At 43.9% G+C, this 14489-nt stretch overlaps 1 protein-coding gene across 1 annotated transcript in view; it reads right to left on the bottom strand.

The window, feature by feature from the left end:
* The window catches only part of SMIM20 (small integral membrane protein 20), an 82811-nt gene that overhangs the window by 51925 nt on the left and 16397 nt on the right, over positions 1-14489 (bottom strand). The gene's annotated exons all lie outside the window — the stretch shown is intronic.

The following is a 14489-nucleotide window of genomic DNA, read 5'->3' on the forward strand; positions in this document are numbered from 1 at the left end:
TGTCTAAAATGGCAGAGTAGTTTCTATGGATACCTGAAAGGATAATACTTAAATACCAGTTTTCAAGAATCAGGCAAAATCATCATCCCACTGACTTCATTCGTTCGTTTTGTTGCTCCTCTCCCCATGGTAAAATGCACATACAGCCATATCCATAGAGAAGACAGTGGCCTAACCATGAGACTTGGAATTCCTCGAACCACAGTTTCTAATGCCACCACGATCAAATAAACTCTTCTCCATCCCAGATGAGAAACACTGGGCCACATCAGGTGTGGGTGCAAATGAGTGGGAGCAAATACCACTGAAAGCAATAGAATTACCCCTGCTTACACTGGGACTGAATTTGACCCACTGAGCTCCATACAATGTATTATGGAGAGGGAAGTGCCCTTCAGAAGCGTTCATGTCTGTTCAGCATGCCTCATGACACTTTTCATACAGGGGAGAGTCTTATCCCTTGTCCTCGGCCCAAACTTCCCATTATCTGCAGGACGGCAGCTGCTGTTTAATTCTGGTTTGTAAAAACACTTGGGGCACAACATAAAGATAAATTGTTAATGGCAGCCAAAAAAGGAAAGAGCTTAACCCTCACAACCTCTGTCCATTAAACCCCACAATTTTGTCATATCTAAAAAAAGGGGGTAAAATAAGTCAGTTTCAAAAGCAGGGCAAGGCACCATTGGCAGCAACTGAGACATAAAATGTGAAAGCATTTAACAGTGAGGCTTATTTACCTGCTTCTGTGAAAGGCTTAAAGGAGCGGAGCACCAAAGGGAGCACATTTCAAGGTTCCCCTTCAATCAAATATATAGTGCTGCCATTATGTGATGCAGCATCCCCCACAACACTCAGCCAGGCAGCTGTGAGGATGAGAAGAAAACAAAAGCTTTCCATATAGTTAAGTATTTTAATAGAATCATAGAATATCAGGGTTGGAAGGGACCTCAGGAGGTCATCTAGTCCAACCCCCTGCTCAAAGCAGGACCCATCCCCAATTAAATCATCCCAGCCAGGGCTTTGTCAAGCCTGACCTTAAAAACTTCTAAGGAAGGAGATTCTACCACATCCCTAGGTAATGCATTCCAGAGTTTCACCACCCTCCTAGTGAAAAAGTTTTTCCTAATATCCAACCTAAACCTCCCCCACTGCAACTTGAGACCATTACTCCTTGTCCTGTCCTCTTCTACCACTGAAAATATTCTAGAACCATCCTCTCTGGAACCACCTCTCAGGTAGTTGAAAGCAGCTATCAAATCCCCCCTCATTCTTCTCTTCTGCAGACTAAACAATCCCAGTTCCCTCAGCCTCTCCTCATAAGTCATGTGTTCCAGACCCCTAATCATTTTTGTTGCCCTTCACTGGACTCTCTCCAATTTCTCCACATCCTTCTTGTAGTGTGGGGCCCAAAACTGGACACAGTACTCCAGATGAGGCCTCACCAATGTCGAATAGAGGGGGACGATCACGTCCCTCGATCTGCTCGCTATGCCCCTACTTATACATCCTAAAATGCCATTGGCCTTTTTGGCAACAAGGGCACACTGCTGATTCATATCCAGCTTCTCGTCCACTGTCACCCCTAGGTCCTTTTCCGCAGAACTGTTGCCTAGCCATTCGGTCCCTAGTCTGTAGCTGTGCATTGGGTTCTTCCGTCCTAAGTGCAGGACCCTGCACTTATCCTTATTGAACCTCATCAGATTTCTTTTGGCCCAATCCTCCAATTTGTCTAGGTCCCTCTGTATCCTATCCCTGCCCTCCAGCATATCTACCACTCCTCCTAGTTTAGTATCGAATCCGCAAATTTGCTGAGAGTGCAAACCACACCATCCTCCAGATCATTTATGAAGATATTGAACAAAACCGGCCCCAGGACCGACCCCTGGGGCACTCCACTTGACACCAGCTGCCAACTAGACATGGAGCCATTGATCATTACCTGTTGAGCCCGACAATCTAGCCAACTTTCTACCCACCTTATAGTGCATTCATCCAGCCCATACTTCTTTAACTTGCTGACAAGAAGACTGTGGGAGACCGTGTCAAAAGCTTTGCTAAAGTCAAGAAACAATACATCCACTGCTTTCCCTTCATCCACAGAACCAGTAATCTCATCATAGAAGGTGATTAGATTAGTCAGGCATGACCTTCCCTTGGTGAATCCATGCTGACTGTTCCTGATCACTTTCCTCTCATGTAAGTGCTTCAGGATTGATTCTTTGAGGACCTGCTCCATGATTTTTCCGGGGACTGAAGTGAGGCTGACTGGCCTGTAGTTCCCAGGATCCTCCTCCTTCCCTTTTTTAAAGACTGGCATTACATTAGCCTTTTTCCAGTCATCCGGGACTCCCCCATTCGCCACGAGTTTTCAAAGATAATGGCCAATGGCTCTGCAATCACAGCCGCCAATTCCTTTAGCACTCTTGGATGCAACTCATCCGGCCCCATGGACTTGTGCACATCCAGCTTTTCTAAATAGTCCCTAACCACCTCTTTCTCCACAGAGGGCTGGCCATCTATTCCCCACGTTGTGATGCCCAGCGCAGCAGTCTGGGAGCTGACCTTGTTCGTGAAGACAGAGGCAAAAAAAGCATTGAGTACATTAGCTTTTTCCACATCCTCTGTCACTAGGTTGCCTCCCTCATTCATTAAGGGGCCCACACTTTCCTTGGCTTTCTTCTTGTTGCCAACATACCTGAAGAAACCCTTCTTGTTACTCTTGATGTCTCTCGCTAGCTGCAACTCCAGGTGCGATTTGGCCCTCCTGATTTCATTCCTACATGCCCGAGCAATATTTTTATACTCTTCCCTGGTCATATGTCCAACCTTCCACTTCTTGTAAGCTTCTTTTTTATGTTTAAGATCCGCTAGGATTTCACCGTTAAGCCAAGCTGGTCGCCTGCCATATTTACTATTCTTTCGACACATCGGGATGGTTTGTCCCTGTAACCTCAACAGGGTTGAGGTATTCCTTGAAATACAGCCAGCTCTCCTGGATTCCTTTCCCCTTCATGTTAGTCCCCCAGGGGATCCTACCCATCCGTTCCCTGAGGGAGTCGAAGTCTGCTTTCCTGAAGGCCAGGGTCCGTATCCTGCTGCTTACCTTTCTTCCCTGTGTCAGGATCCTGAACTCAACCAACTCATGGCCACTGCCTCCCAGATTCCCATCCACTTTTGCTTCCCCCACTAATTCTTCCTGGTTTGTGAGCAGCAGGTCAAGAAAAGCTCCCCCCCTAGTTGGCTCCTCTAGCACTTGCACCAGGAAATTGTCCCCTACGCTTTCCAAAAACTTCCTGGATTGTCTATGCACCGCTGTATTGCTCTCCCAGCAGATATCAGGAAAACTGAAGTCACCCATGAGAACCAGGGCATGCGATCTAGTAGCTTCTGCGAGCTGCCGGAAGAAAGCGTCATCCACCTCATCCCCCTGGTCCGGTGGTCTATAGCAGACTCCCACCACTACATCACTCTTGTTGTTAAGGAATCAGGGCAGGACATGCACCCTTTGCTTTGTTCTGTTTGAAGTGAGATCAGCTGGAGGCAGTGTCTGCTGAAAAGCAGCAGGAAATTAGAGCTAGTCTATACTAGAAGCTGTACAGTGGCACAGCTGCACCACTGTAGTGTATCTGGTGAAGAGCATTATGCTGACGGGAGAGAGCTCTCCCGTCGGCATGATAAAACCACCTCTGCAAGAGACGTTAGCTGTCCACGCTGGTGCTTAGGTTGGTGTAATATACGTTGCTCAAGGGGGTGGCTTATTCACACTTGGCGACAAGTTACACTGACGTAAGTGGTAGTGTGTACAAGCCCCTAGTGGGGGCAAAGGGCAGGGGAACAACTTGTGTTTCTCACCAAAAAAAATGTAAGTAGGAAGAGCAGAAGTTTCTGCTTCAAGCCCAGGAATCCCTTCTCCTTTTCAGACTGTGCCCCAGCTTTGTGTTTTGTAGAACAGCACAGCCAAAGGCCACCAAACTGTCACAAGGGGCACTCCACCAGAAAAAGGTTAAGAATCTTTGGGTTAATTCTCTTGACCTGGACCCAAACAAAATACTGTCCACGCCTATGAAGAATAGAAAGTAACAAAGTCACCTCACCCTCTGTATCTTGGGCTAAGTGTCCAAAGAGGTATCTGATGGCTCATAAGAAAACACAAGTGAGTCAAATAGAACCAAAAATGGAAACATTTTAAGAGAACATTTCCCCTGCCCTTTTGATCACTTGATGTTGTCTTGCATTTGTTGTGAACCTGAAACTAGCTTTTTCACTCAAAAGGCCAATTGCACCATTTTCTTTTTAAAAAAATAAACAACTTTTTAAGAAGAAAGAGTGAAAAAGAGAGACAGCTCATACGAAGTTCAACTGCGTGACCTGGGACAAGTCACTTCAATCATGCGTCTCAGATTCCCTACTTCTAAAAAGGGAATAGTGCTGCTTACTCATGTTTTGCAGAGCCCTGCGCGGATACAAATGTCTACCCTTGGCTGCAGATATCCGCAGATATAAACCGGTATCCGCGGAGCTGCAGGACTCTATCAGGAACCGCAGCGGTGAAAGGAGCAGCAAGTGTGGCTGCCACTCCCTGGAGCCAAGGCCCTGTGCCGGCAACTCTTCCGGCATGGCTGTACCGCCTCACCCCCGCCCACTGCGGTGGGCACCAGGCTCACCAGCAGGTGTCCCTGTTCGCACTAGTGCAGCAGACGGGGCTGGAGGCAGAGCTATACCAGGGCTGTACCCGGTACCATAGCGGCGACCCCACATACTGCTCCTTTTGCCACTATGGTACCTGGTACAGCCCTGCAGCTCCACAGATACCAACTTACATTAGCGGATCGCCACAGATAGAAATTCGTATCTGTGCGGGGCTCTGCATGTTTGCTATGTGTTTTGAGATTTTTGGATGAAAGATACTATGCAGAGGGAGTTGTAGTAATATATATATTTAGCTGTACCTTTGCATTTTCTAGGGTACCCATTTGCTTCAGGCAAATAAAGTTATTATTGTTCATGACACATTCTCATGAGTGGAGAATTTGCTGTCAATGCTTAACCCTTTGATGAGCTCAGTAACAAACATCCAGACAAACAAAGTCCTCCTGTGATATTACTGTTTATGTAACTTTTCTCAGAGGTCTGCTAGTCATTGACCCATTTAGCCTAAACAATTTTTTTTAACCATTTTGGAAGTACTCCAGCCAGTCACAACATTTGTCAACTTTTGATTTCCCGAATCAAAACAGCACCCATGTTTATTTCATAACTGGGATTCCTGAGGCACCTGTGCAGTCTAAACTATATTTTATATCTATGATGGGAATAGTATGTTCCTTAAAATTTGACATTTTAATTAGCAATGAGGTAGAACAAAGGAATCACTGGCACCGGAGGGGAGGTCAACAGTGGAATGCAAAAGTAGGGGGTTTCAAAGAGAGATTGAAGGAGAGTAAGGATGTTTAGTTTACTGGAAGGAGGAGGTTGTTCTGTCTGTCTATGAAAGGTACTTATATGGACCCCACTACCATAATATCCGAGTACTTCATTGTGATGAAATGCACCCCTGTAGTCAGACCCTACACACTATTGTAATAAACTTAGTTTTCAAATGATACCTCACAAGACATCTTTTGTACAAACAACTCACTTGTCAATATCATGGTGAAGTGTATGTAGCAACATATGTAAAGTTTTGAACATAAGCTGACATTATGACTGAAATGTGTTTACCAGACAAGTCTGGGGAGTGGGTAAATCAGTTTACTGAAGACAAAAGACAAGATGACACCTCCAGCCAGGTATCATCAAAACTGATTGGAGTCACAAGTTAAGCGGCTATTCTTCAAGGTCCGATCCTGAGCAGATCAGAAGTGACCACAGAGCTCCGGGAGTAAGGGTGAAGGAGTTGGGGGTGCAGGTGTGCTCTCTTCAATCCTCCTGGTAGGAGCCCAGGCAGAGACAGATGCATCCTGGAGGTGAATGCCTGGCTGCGAGGAAGGTGTCACCAGGAGGGCTTCCTTGGCCATGGGATGCTGTTCCGGGAAGAAGGACTGCTAAGCAGAGATGGGGTCCATCCATCAAGGAAGAGCATATTTGGATACACTCTGGCTAATCTAATAAGGAGGGCTTTAAACTAGGTTCAGTGGAGTGGGTTGATTAGTTAGTACCCATTATGCCTCTGGCATTTAGGGCAGCAACAAAGCTCTTCCACTCCTGTCTGTTTCTGGCAAGTCTTTCAATGGTTCCCCAGCTGTGCCCCAGGTTTTTCAGCTCAGCTTCCACAGCTCTTCGCCATGTTGTTTTCAGGCAGCCTCATTTTCGCTTGCCTTCAGGTGTCCATCATATTGCCATTCTGGTGATGGAATCAGTTTCCATCCGAAGCACATGGCCAATCCACCTCCAACGCCTCCTGGTAATGACGGTGTTCAGATCTTCTTGGCTGCACGGTGTGAACAAGTCTTGGTTTGAGATTGTTCTAGGCCAAAAGATACGGAAGATTTTTCTGAGGCAGGTTGTATGGAATGAAGACAATATGAACATGTTGTACTTTGTCATTCCCTAGCATTCTGTACTATAAAGTAGTGTTGAAAGTACACAGCTCAGATAAATCTTAAGTTTGGTTTTAGTGTTATATTTTGATGATTTTCAGACTATTTGAGCTCCTGAAGGTGTTCCTGGCTTTATTGATTCTGTTCCAGATGTCCTGGCTTGTTCCACCATCTTGGTTCATAGTGCTGCCCAAGTATGTAAATGTTTCTGCATTAGTGAGAATATGATCCTCTATCCGTACTGGTGATGATGAGGCAATATTAAAGGTCATGATATCTGTCTTCGTGCAGTTGATTTTCAGTCCAATTTTCTGGCTGAATGTGTTGAGTTGGGTTGTTTTATCTTGTATATGGTGTTGGGTATGTGATAGGAGAGCAATATCACCTGTGAAATCCCGGTCCTCAAAGGATGAGAAGGGTGTCCATTTAATGCCTCTTGGCATGTCTTCTGTTGTATGCTGTATTACCCAGTCGATGGCAATGTTGAATTGGATTGCAGGCATGACACAGGTTCAATGGGGATGTGACGGGTTATCCCCCTTTAAGTTGCTACCTGATGTACTGTGATACTACTGAGCACACCTGTTCTGCCAGCCTGGGCCCCTTTACCCTGTCTTGCTGAGCCAGGCTCTTAAGCCTCCTCTAGCACACACATAAGCAGGGCCACACCCAGCTGCAAAAAGACACAGACACTGAGATCAGCTCTGGGAAGACTCAGCTTAAGGGACTTTCCCCAGCACTCAGGTGCCCACCTCCCTTGGAGTGCAAACCCAAAGGTATATTGTCTTGTGCTGTATAGAAAGCTCTGCACAGTGCAAGCTCATAAAAATTCGCCGTCTCCCTCAGTGTTAAGAGAGATATACACAGCTTCTTTCCCCCCGATATGGGTTTAATAATAGGGCTGTCATGTGATTAAAAAATTAATCGTGATTAATCGTGCTGTTAAACAATAATAGAATACCATTTATTTAAATATTTTGGATGTTTTCTACGTTTTCAGATATTTTGATTTCAATTACAACATAGAATACAAAGTGTACAGTGGTCACTTCACATTTATTTATTACAAACATTTGCACTATAAAAAAGAAACTTCAATTCACCTCATTGAAGTACTGTAGTGCAAGCTCTTTATCATGAAAGTTGAACATACAAACGTAGAATAACTGGACTTAACAGTAAAACAATGTAAAATTTAAAGCCTACAAGTCCACTCAGTTCTACTTCTTTTTCAGCCAATCACTCAGACAAACAAGCTTATTTACATTTGTGAGAGATAATGCTGCCCTCTTCTTGTTTACATTGTTACCCAATTGTAGCCAGCGTAGCATGATATTTACGTGCCAGATGTGGTAAAGATTCATATGCCCCTTCATGCTTCAACCACCAATGCAGAGGACATACATCCATGCAGATGACGGATTCTGCTTGATAACTATCCAAAGCAGTCGGGGCCAATGCATGTTCACTTTCATCATCTGATCTGAGTCAGATGCCACCAGCAGAAGGTTGATTTTATTTTTTGGTGGTTCAGGTTCTGTAGTTTCCGCATCAGAGTGTTGCTCTTTTAAGACCTCTGACAGAATGCTCCACACCTCACCCCTCTTAGATTTTGGATGGCACTTCAGATTCTTAAATCTTGGGTCTAGTGCTGTACCTATTTTTAGAAATCTCAGATTGGTATCTTCTTTGCATTTTGTAAAATCTGTTGTGAAAGTATTCTTCAATCAAACAACATATGTTGGGTCATCACCAGAGACTGCCATAACGTGGAATATATGACAGAAGGCTGATAAAACCACAGACCAGGAGATATACAATTCCCTCCCCCCAAGGAGTTCAGTCACAAACCTGCAGGGCTCAAGTAGTGTTTCTAGCTTTTGCAGGTTTTCAAAATTCTTGTCTGTCGGCACTGATAGATGGTGCTTTTGGAGAGCTAATATGGATGTGAAAGTGGCTTTATTGCAAAGCAGGCGCAGAATCATAGCCAATGTGGAGTTCCATCTGGTTGAAATATCTTGTACAAGAGGTTCTTGTTTCTGTCCATTTGCAGCTTGCTGTATTCCTAGCTCTGTACTGTGTTTGAAATGGCCCACAGGTTTTCTACATTTAGCGAGCACGTTTTCAAAACCACCATCACTGAGTGCTACTGTAATGGATCGCTGCAAACCGTGGGCAGTGCACATCATGTGTTCAAAAGGCAAGCAACTGGCTCCTGCTACCATGTTACGTGCACTGTCAGTACTAATTGTTGTCAACTTTTCTTGAATATTCCATTCTTTCGCAACATCCATGAAACACTCCGCACATGCTTCAGTATGAGTCACTGTTACAGCAAACAACTGCAGGCATCAATAAAGGTGTGCTGTGACACCAAGATCGCTATGATTGTTCAAGGATGTCCAGTGATCACCAGTCAAAGCAACAGCCAGTGCATTTTTCAGACCCTCCAACTTCGTAGTCTTCTCGTTGTCATATAAGTAATTTATTTGTGATGCAATGCTTCCTCGGGAAGGAAAGGTGTCTGATCGATTGGAAGATGTAATTTGAATAATATCTCTTAGCCCTCTGTCATTTACAATGTTGAGTGGGGTCAGCCCCAGCCCTGGGAGGCATGGGGAGGGTGGTTGGAGTGCCCTGCCAGGGGAGGAAGGAGAGAGCTCAGGCGAGCCCCTGGCCGTCCTGTTTTTACATTTAAAAAATACTTCTCCGCTGGAGCCAGTCTGAGTACCACTTCTTTCTGTTGTCTCCTCTCTTTCTGCCTGCCCTCTGGTGGCGGCTTGCGTTACTGCACCTGGCCTGAGGTAAGTTCTCTGGAGCAGTTGATGCTGCCCTGAGGCGATTAACGCACATTAAAAAAATTAACATGTTAATTGTGCTGTGCGTTAATCACACACGTTAATGGCAGTTAATTGACAGCCCTGTTTAATAATAAACAAGACAAATTTATTAACTATAAAAGGCAGATTTTAAGTGATTATAAGGGATAGCAAACAAAATAAAGCAGATTACTAAGCAAATAAAACAAAACACGCATACTAAGCTTAAGATCTTAAAAAGCCTTGTTTCAAGAAGTAATTTGTCATCCTAAATGTTATTTTCGGCAAGTTGCAGAGTTTCGGTCACTTAGATTCCAGTTATTCTGTCTTACAGGCTGGATGCCTGTCTCAGTCTGGACTCACCCCTGCCTTTCCCTTCAGGTTAGTTCCTTTGTCTCTTCAGGTATTTTCAGCAGGCTTTCTTCTTGGGTAGGCAATGGAGGAGAGTCCAGTTTAACCCCCTCCCCAGCCTTAAAAAGGATTTACCTAAGGCGGGAAATCTTTGTTTGAGCCCCATCCCCCAGAAAAGTACCAGCAGTGTCCAAGGTGGTATTTTGTATCAGGTGACAGGATCACCTGGCCTAGTAGTGTCACAGCTATGTCCCAGGACACCTCTCAGGAAGGAGAGAGATTAGTATCTTCAGTGTCTTATTGTTTCTTCCTAATGGCCCATCAAGGCTGTGATGGCCAGTTGTCTGGTGCGTATCTCCCAAATACACACACAGTTGTAATTATTGGAATTGGAAAAGGTTCAGAAAAGGGCAACAAAAATTATTAGGGGTATGGAACAGCTGCCATATGAGGAGAGATTAATAAGACCGGGATTTTTCATCTTGGAAGAGAGACGTCTAAGTGGGGAGATATGACAGAAGTCTATAGAATCATGACTGGTGTGGAGAAAGTAAATAAGGAAGTGTTATTTATTCCTTCTCATAACACAAGAATTAAGGATCACCAAATGAAATTAATAGGCAGCAGGTTTAAAACAAACAAAAGGAAGTATTTTTTCCACACAATGCACAGTGCCCTGCTGTGTCATTTTTCCAAGAGATGTCTGGGTAGTTGAAGTCCCCTATTATCACCAAGGCCTGTGCTTTGGATAATTTTGTTAGTTGTTTAAAAAAAGCCTCGTCCACCACTTCTGCCTGGTTAAGTGGTCTGTAGTAGACCTCTACCACGACATCACCCTTGTTTTCTACCCCTTTTATCCTTACCCAGAGACTTTCAACAATTCAGTCAACATATTATCCAACAAGTTCTTGGAATGTATTGGAGACAATTTTTTATTTTCGAAGGTGGAGAAAGCTATTAGGGGAGAGGCTGTTCTAGATTTGATTATGACAAATGGGGAGGAACTGGTTGAGAATTTGAAAGTGGAAGGCAACTTGGGTGAAAGTGATCATGAAATAGTAGAGTTCATGATTCTAAGGAATGGTAGGAGGGACAACAGCAAAATAAGGATAACGGATTTCAAGAAGGCAGACTTCAGCAAACTCAGGGAGCTGGTAGGTAAGATCCCATGGGAAGCAAGTCTAAAGGGAAAAACAGTTCAAGAGTTGGCAGTTTTTCAAAGAGACATTATTAAGGGCACAAGAGTAAACTATCCCACTGCGTAGGAAAGGTGGGCAGTATGGCAAGAGACCACTCTGGCTTACCCAGGCGATCTTCAATTATCTGAAATTCAAAAAAAGAGTCCTACAAAGAGCGGAAACTAGTCAAATTACAAAAGATGAATATAAACAAATAACACAAGTATGTAGGGACAAAATTTGAAAGGCCAAAGCACAAAATTAGATTAAACTAACCAGAGACATAAAGGGTAACGAGAAAACCGTCTACAAATACATTAGATGCAAGAGGAAGACCAAGGACATGGTAGGCCTGTTACTCAATAAAGGGAGGGGGAAACAAGAACAGAAAATGTGGAAATGGCAGAAGTGCTAAATGACTTTGTTTCAGTTTTCACCACAAAGGTTAATAGCAATTGGACATCTAACACTGAATGCCAGTGAAAATGAGGTAGGATCAGAAACTAAAATAGGGAAAGAACAAGTTAAAAATTACTTAGACAAGTTAGATGCCTAGAAGTCTACAAGTCACCAGGGCCTGATGAAATACATCCTAGAACACTCAAGGAGCTGACTGAGGAGATATCTGAGCCATTAGCGATTATCTTTCAAAAGTCATGGAAGACGGGAGACATTCCAGAAGACTGGAAAAGGGCAAATATAGTGCCCAGCTATAAAAAGGGAAATAAAGACAACCCGGGGAATTACAGACCAGTCAGTTTAACTTCTGTACCCGGAAAGATAATGCAGCAAATAATTAAGCAATCAATTTGCAAACACCTAGAAGATAATGAGGTGATAAATAAGTCAGCATGGATTTGTCAAGAACAAATTGTGTCAAACCAACCTGATAGCTTTCTTTGACAGGGTAAAAAGCCTTGTGGATGGGGGGGAAGCAGTAGATGGGGTATATCTTGTCTTTTGTAAGGATTTTGATACGGTCTTGCATGACCTTCTCATAAACAAACTAGGGAAATACAACCTAGATGGCGTTACTATAAGGTAGGTGCATAACTGATTGGAAAATCATTCCCAGAAAGTAATCAGTGGTTCACAGTCAAGCTGGAAGGGCATATCGAGTGGGGTCCCACAGGGATCAGTTCTGGATCTGGTTCTGTTCAATATCTTCATCAATGATTTAGATAATGGCACAGAGAGTACACTTATAAAGTTTGAGGACGATACCAAGCTGGGGGGGGGGGGGTGTACTTGCTTAGGATTAAAATTCAAAACGATCTGGACAAACTGGAAAAATGGTCTGAAGTAAATAGGAGGAAATTCAATAAGGACAAATGCAAAGTACTCCACTTAGGAAGGAACAATCAGTTGCACGCATACAAAATAGGAAATTACTGTCTAGGAAGGAGTACTGCAGAAAGGGATCATAGTGGATCATAAGCCAAATATGAGTCAACAGTGTAACGCTGTGGCAAAAAAACAAAAAACAAAAACGCCCCCTCATCATTCTGGAATGTATTAGCAGAAGTGTTAGCAAGACACAGGAAGTAATACTTCTGCTCTACTTAGCTCTGATTAAGCCTCAACTAGAGTATTTTGTCCAGTTCTGAGCGCCACATTTTAGGAAAGATGTGGCCAAATTGGAGAAAATCCAGAGAAAAGAAACAAAAATGATTCAAGGTCTTGAAAACATGCCCTTTGTGGGAAGATAGAAAAAGTTGGGGTTGTTTAATCTGGAGAAGAAAAGACTGAAAGGGGACATTACCTTTTATGTACTTGAAAACTGTTACAAGGAGGAGGGGAAAACAATGTTCTCTTTAACCTCTGAAGATAGGACAAGAAGCAATGGGCCTAAATTTCAGGAAGGGCAGTTTAGGTTGGACATTAGGAAAAACTTCCTAACTGTCAAGGTGGTTAAGCATTGGAATAAATTGCCTAGAGAGGTTGTGGAATCTCCACCATAGGATATTTTTAAGAGCAGGCTAGACTTAGTCCTGCCATGAGTGCAGAGGACTGGATTAGATGACCTCTCAAGGTCCTTTCCAGTCCTATGATTCTGATGATGAAGAAGGGCAGGGCAGGAACGTATTGATTTGCATTTTAGTAAACAACATGTAACCTTTCTCGCCACATAACTCCATGCCTCCATCCTCACAGCTGGAAGAAACTTTATGTAGAGGTAACCTTCAGGAAAAAAACATTCAAAGGGTGACTGGACTCTAAAAGTGAGTGGCAGAAACACCCCAGGAACATTCTCTTTATATCTCTCTCAATTGCCCTTTCACCCAAGAAGACAAAGGAAGTAGCCTTTAGATTTTGGGAGGGCTCTGACCTGAGAATTTGGTCAGCCCGGTTGCTGGGAACATTTACCTTGAACCAAATCTAGTTTTGCGAATACAGACTAACACGGCTGTTACTCTGAAACCTGTTTAAATTTAGTTACCAGGAAGCATTTTATCTTTATTTCTCTTGTAACCATTTCTGACTTTAATACTTATACTCACTTAAAATCTATCCCTTTGAAGTTAAATAAACTTGTTTCATTCTTTAATCAAAACTAATCCAGTGTTGCGTTTAAATTGAATTGTTTAGTAACTCCAATTAAAGTAGCAAACTGTTGAATATTGACCCGTCATGGGGCAATGGACCTCTAATATCTGGACTGTCCAGGAGAGGGCTGGACAATGCAGAACACACATTTTAGGGTGAAATCCATGACTGGGAGTGTGTTGGGGCCACCCTGCCAGTGGTAACTAAGAGTGGTGGAAGCCAGAGTGTGATTGGAGAGTGTTGGCAAGCTGCAGTTATACACAGACACTTGGGTATGATCTGCTTGCTGTTTAGCTGTTTGTGAGGGGTCCAGGCTGGGAGTAACAACATCAAAGCATTATGAGGCACCCAAGGTTGCACGGCAGGTGATGACACAGCCCCTCAGTGGTCTGGATTACACCCCAGAATGTCATAATCCCACTCTTCGAAGTATTTATCCTAACAACATCCCTGTGACGAAGGGAAATGATATTTATAGGCATTTTACAGGTGGGGAACTGAGGTACAGAGGGTATGTCTACAGTGCAACTGGGAGAGAGGTTCCCAGCCCAGGCAGACAGACTCAGGCGAATGGCATTCGAGCTAGTGCATTATAAATAGCAGTGTGGACATTGTGGCTCCAGTGGAGACTCAGGCTAGCCACCAAGCGCAGACCCAGAGGGTTGGGTTGACTTCAGAGCCCAAGCTTCCACCCCAGCCTCAGTGTCCACACTGCTATGTAGGAATAGGGAATAGTGTGGGAAAAGGCAGGAGTGGGAAGGAAAAAAAAAGGGGGAGGATCAAGAAGGTGAGACCAGTGAAGTCGGTGGGTTGAGCTAGTGAATAAATAGACAATGAATGAAATGAAAATGCTGGCAGAGCTGGGCAGCACCGAAGTGTTTGAACTTCATGCTGAATATAGGGAGCTAGTAAAGAGACATGAGATATATGGGGAGTGGGCAGTATGGTCTTATGGCAGGAACAAAAGTATTTAAGTGTTGGATGGTGACTAGATTGAGGGGGAAAGTCAGGGAATCTGGACAGAAAGAGGTTACAGGAATCTAGGTGAGAGAATA

The sequence above is a fragment of the Lepidochelys kempii genome, chromosome 4 (genome assembly GCF_965140285.1).
Source record: "Lepidochelys kempii isolate rLepKem1 chromosome 4, rLepKem1.hap1, whole genome shotgun sequence".
NCBI classification, from domain to species: Eukaryota; Metazoa; Chordata; order Testudines; family Cheloniidae; genus Lepidochelys; species Lepidochelys kempii.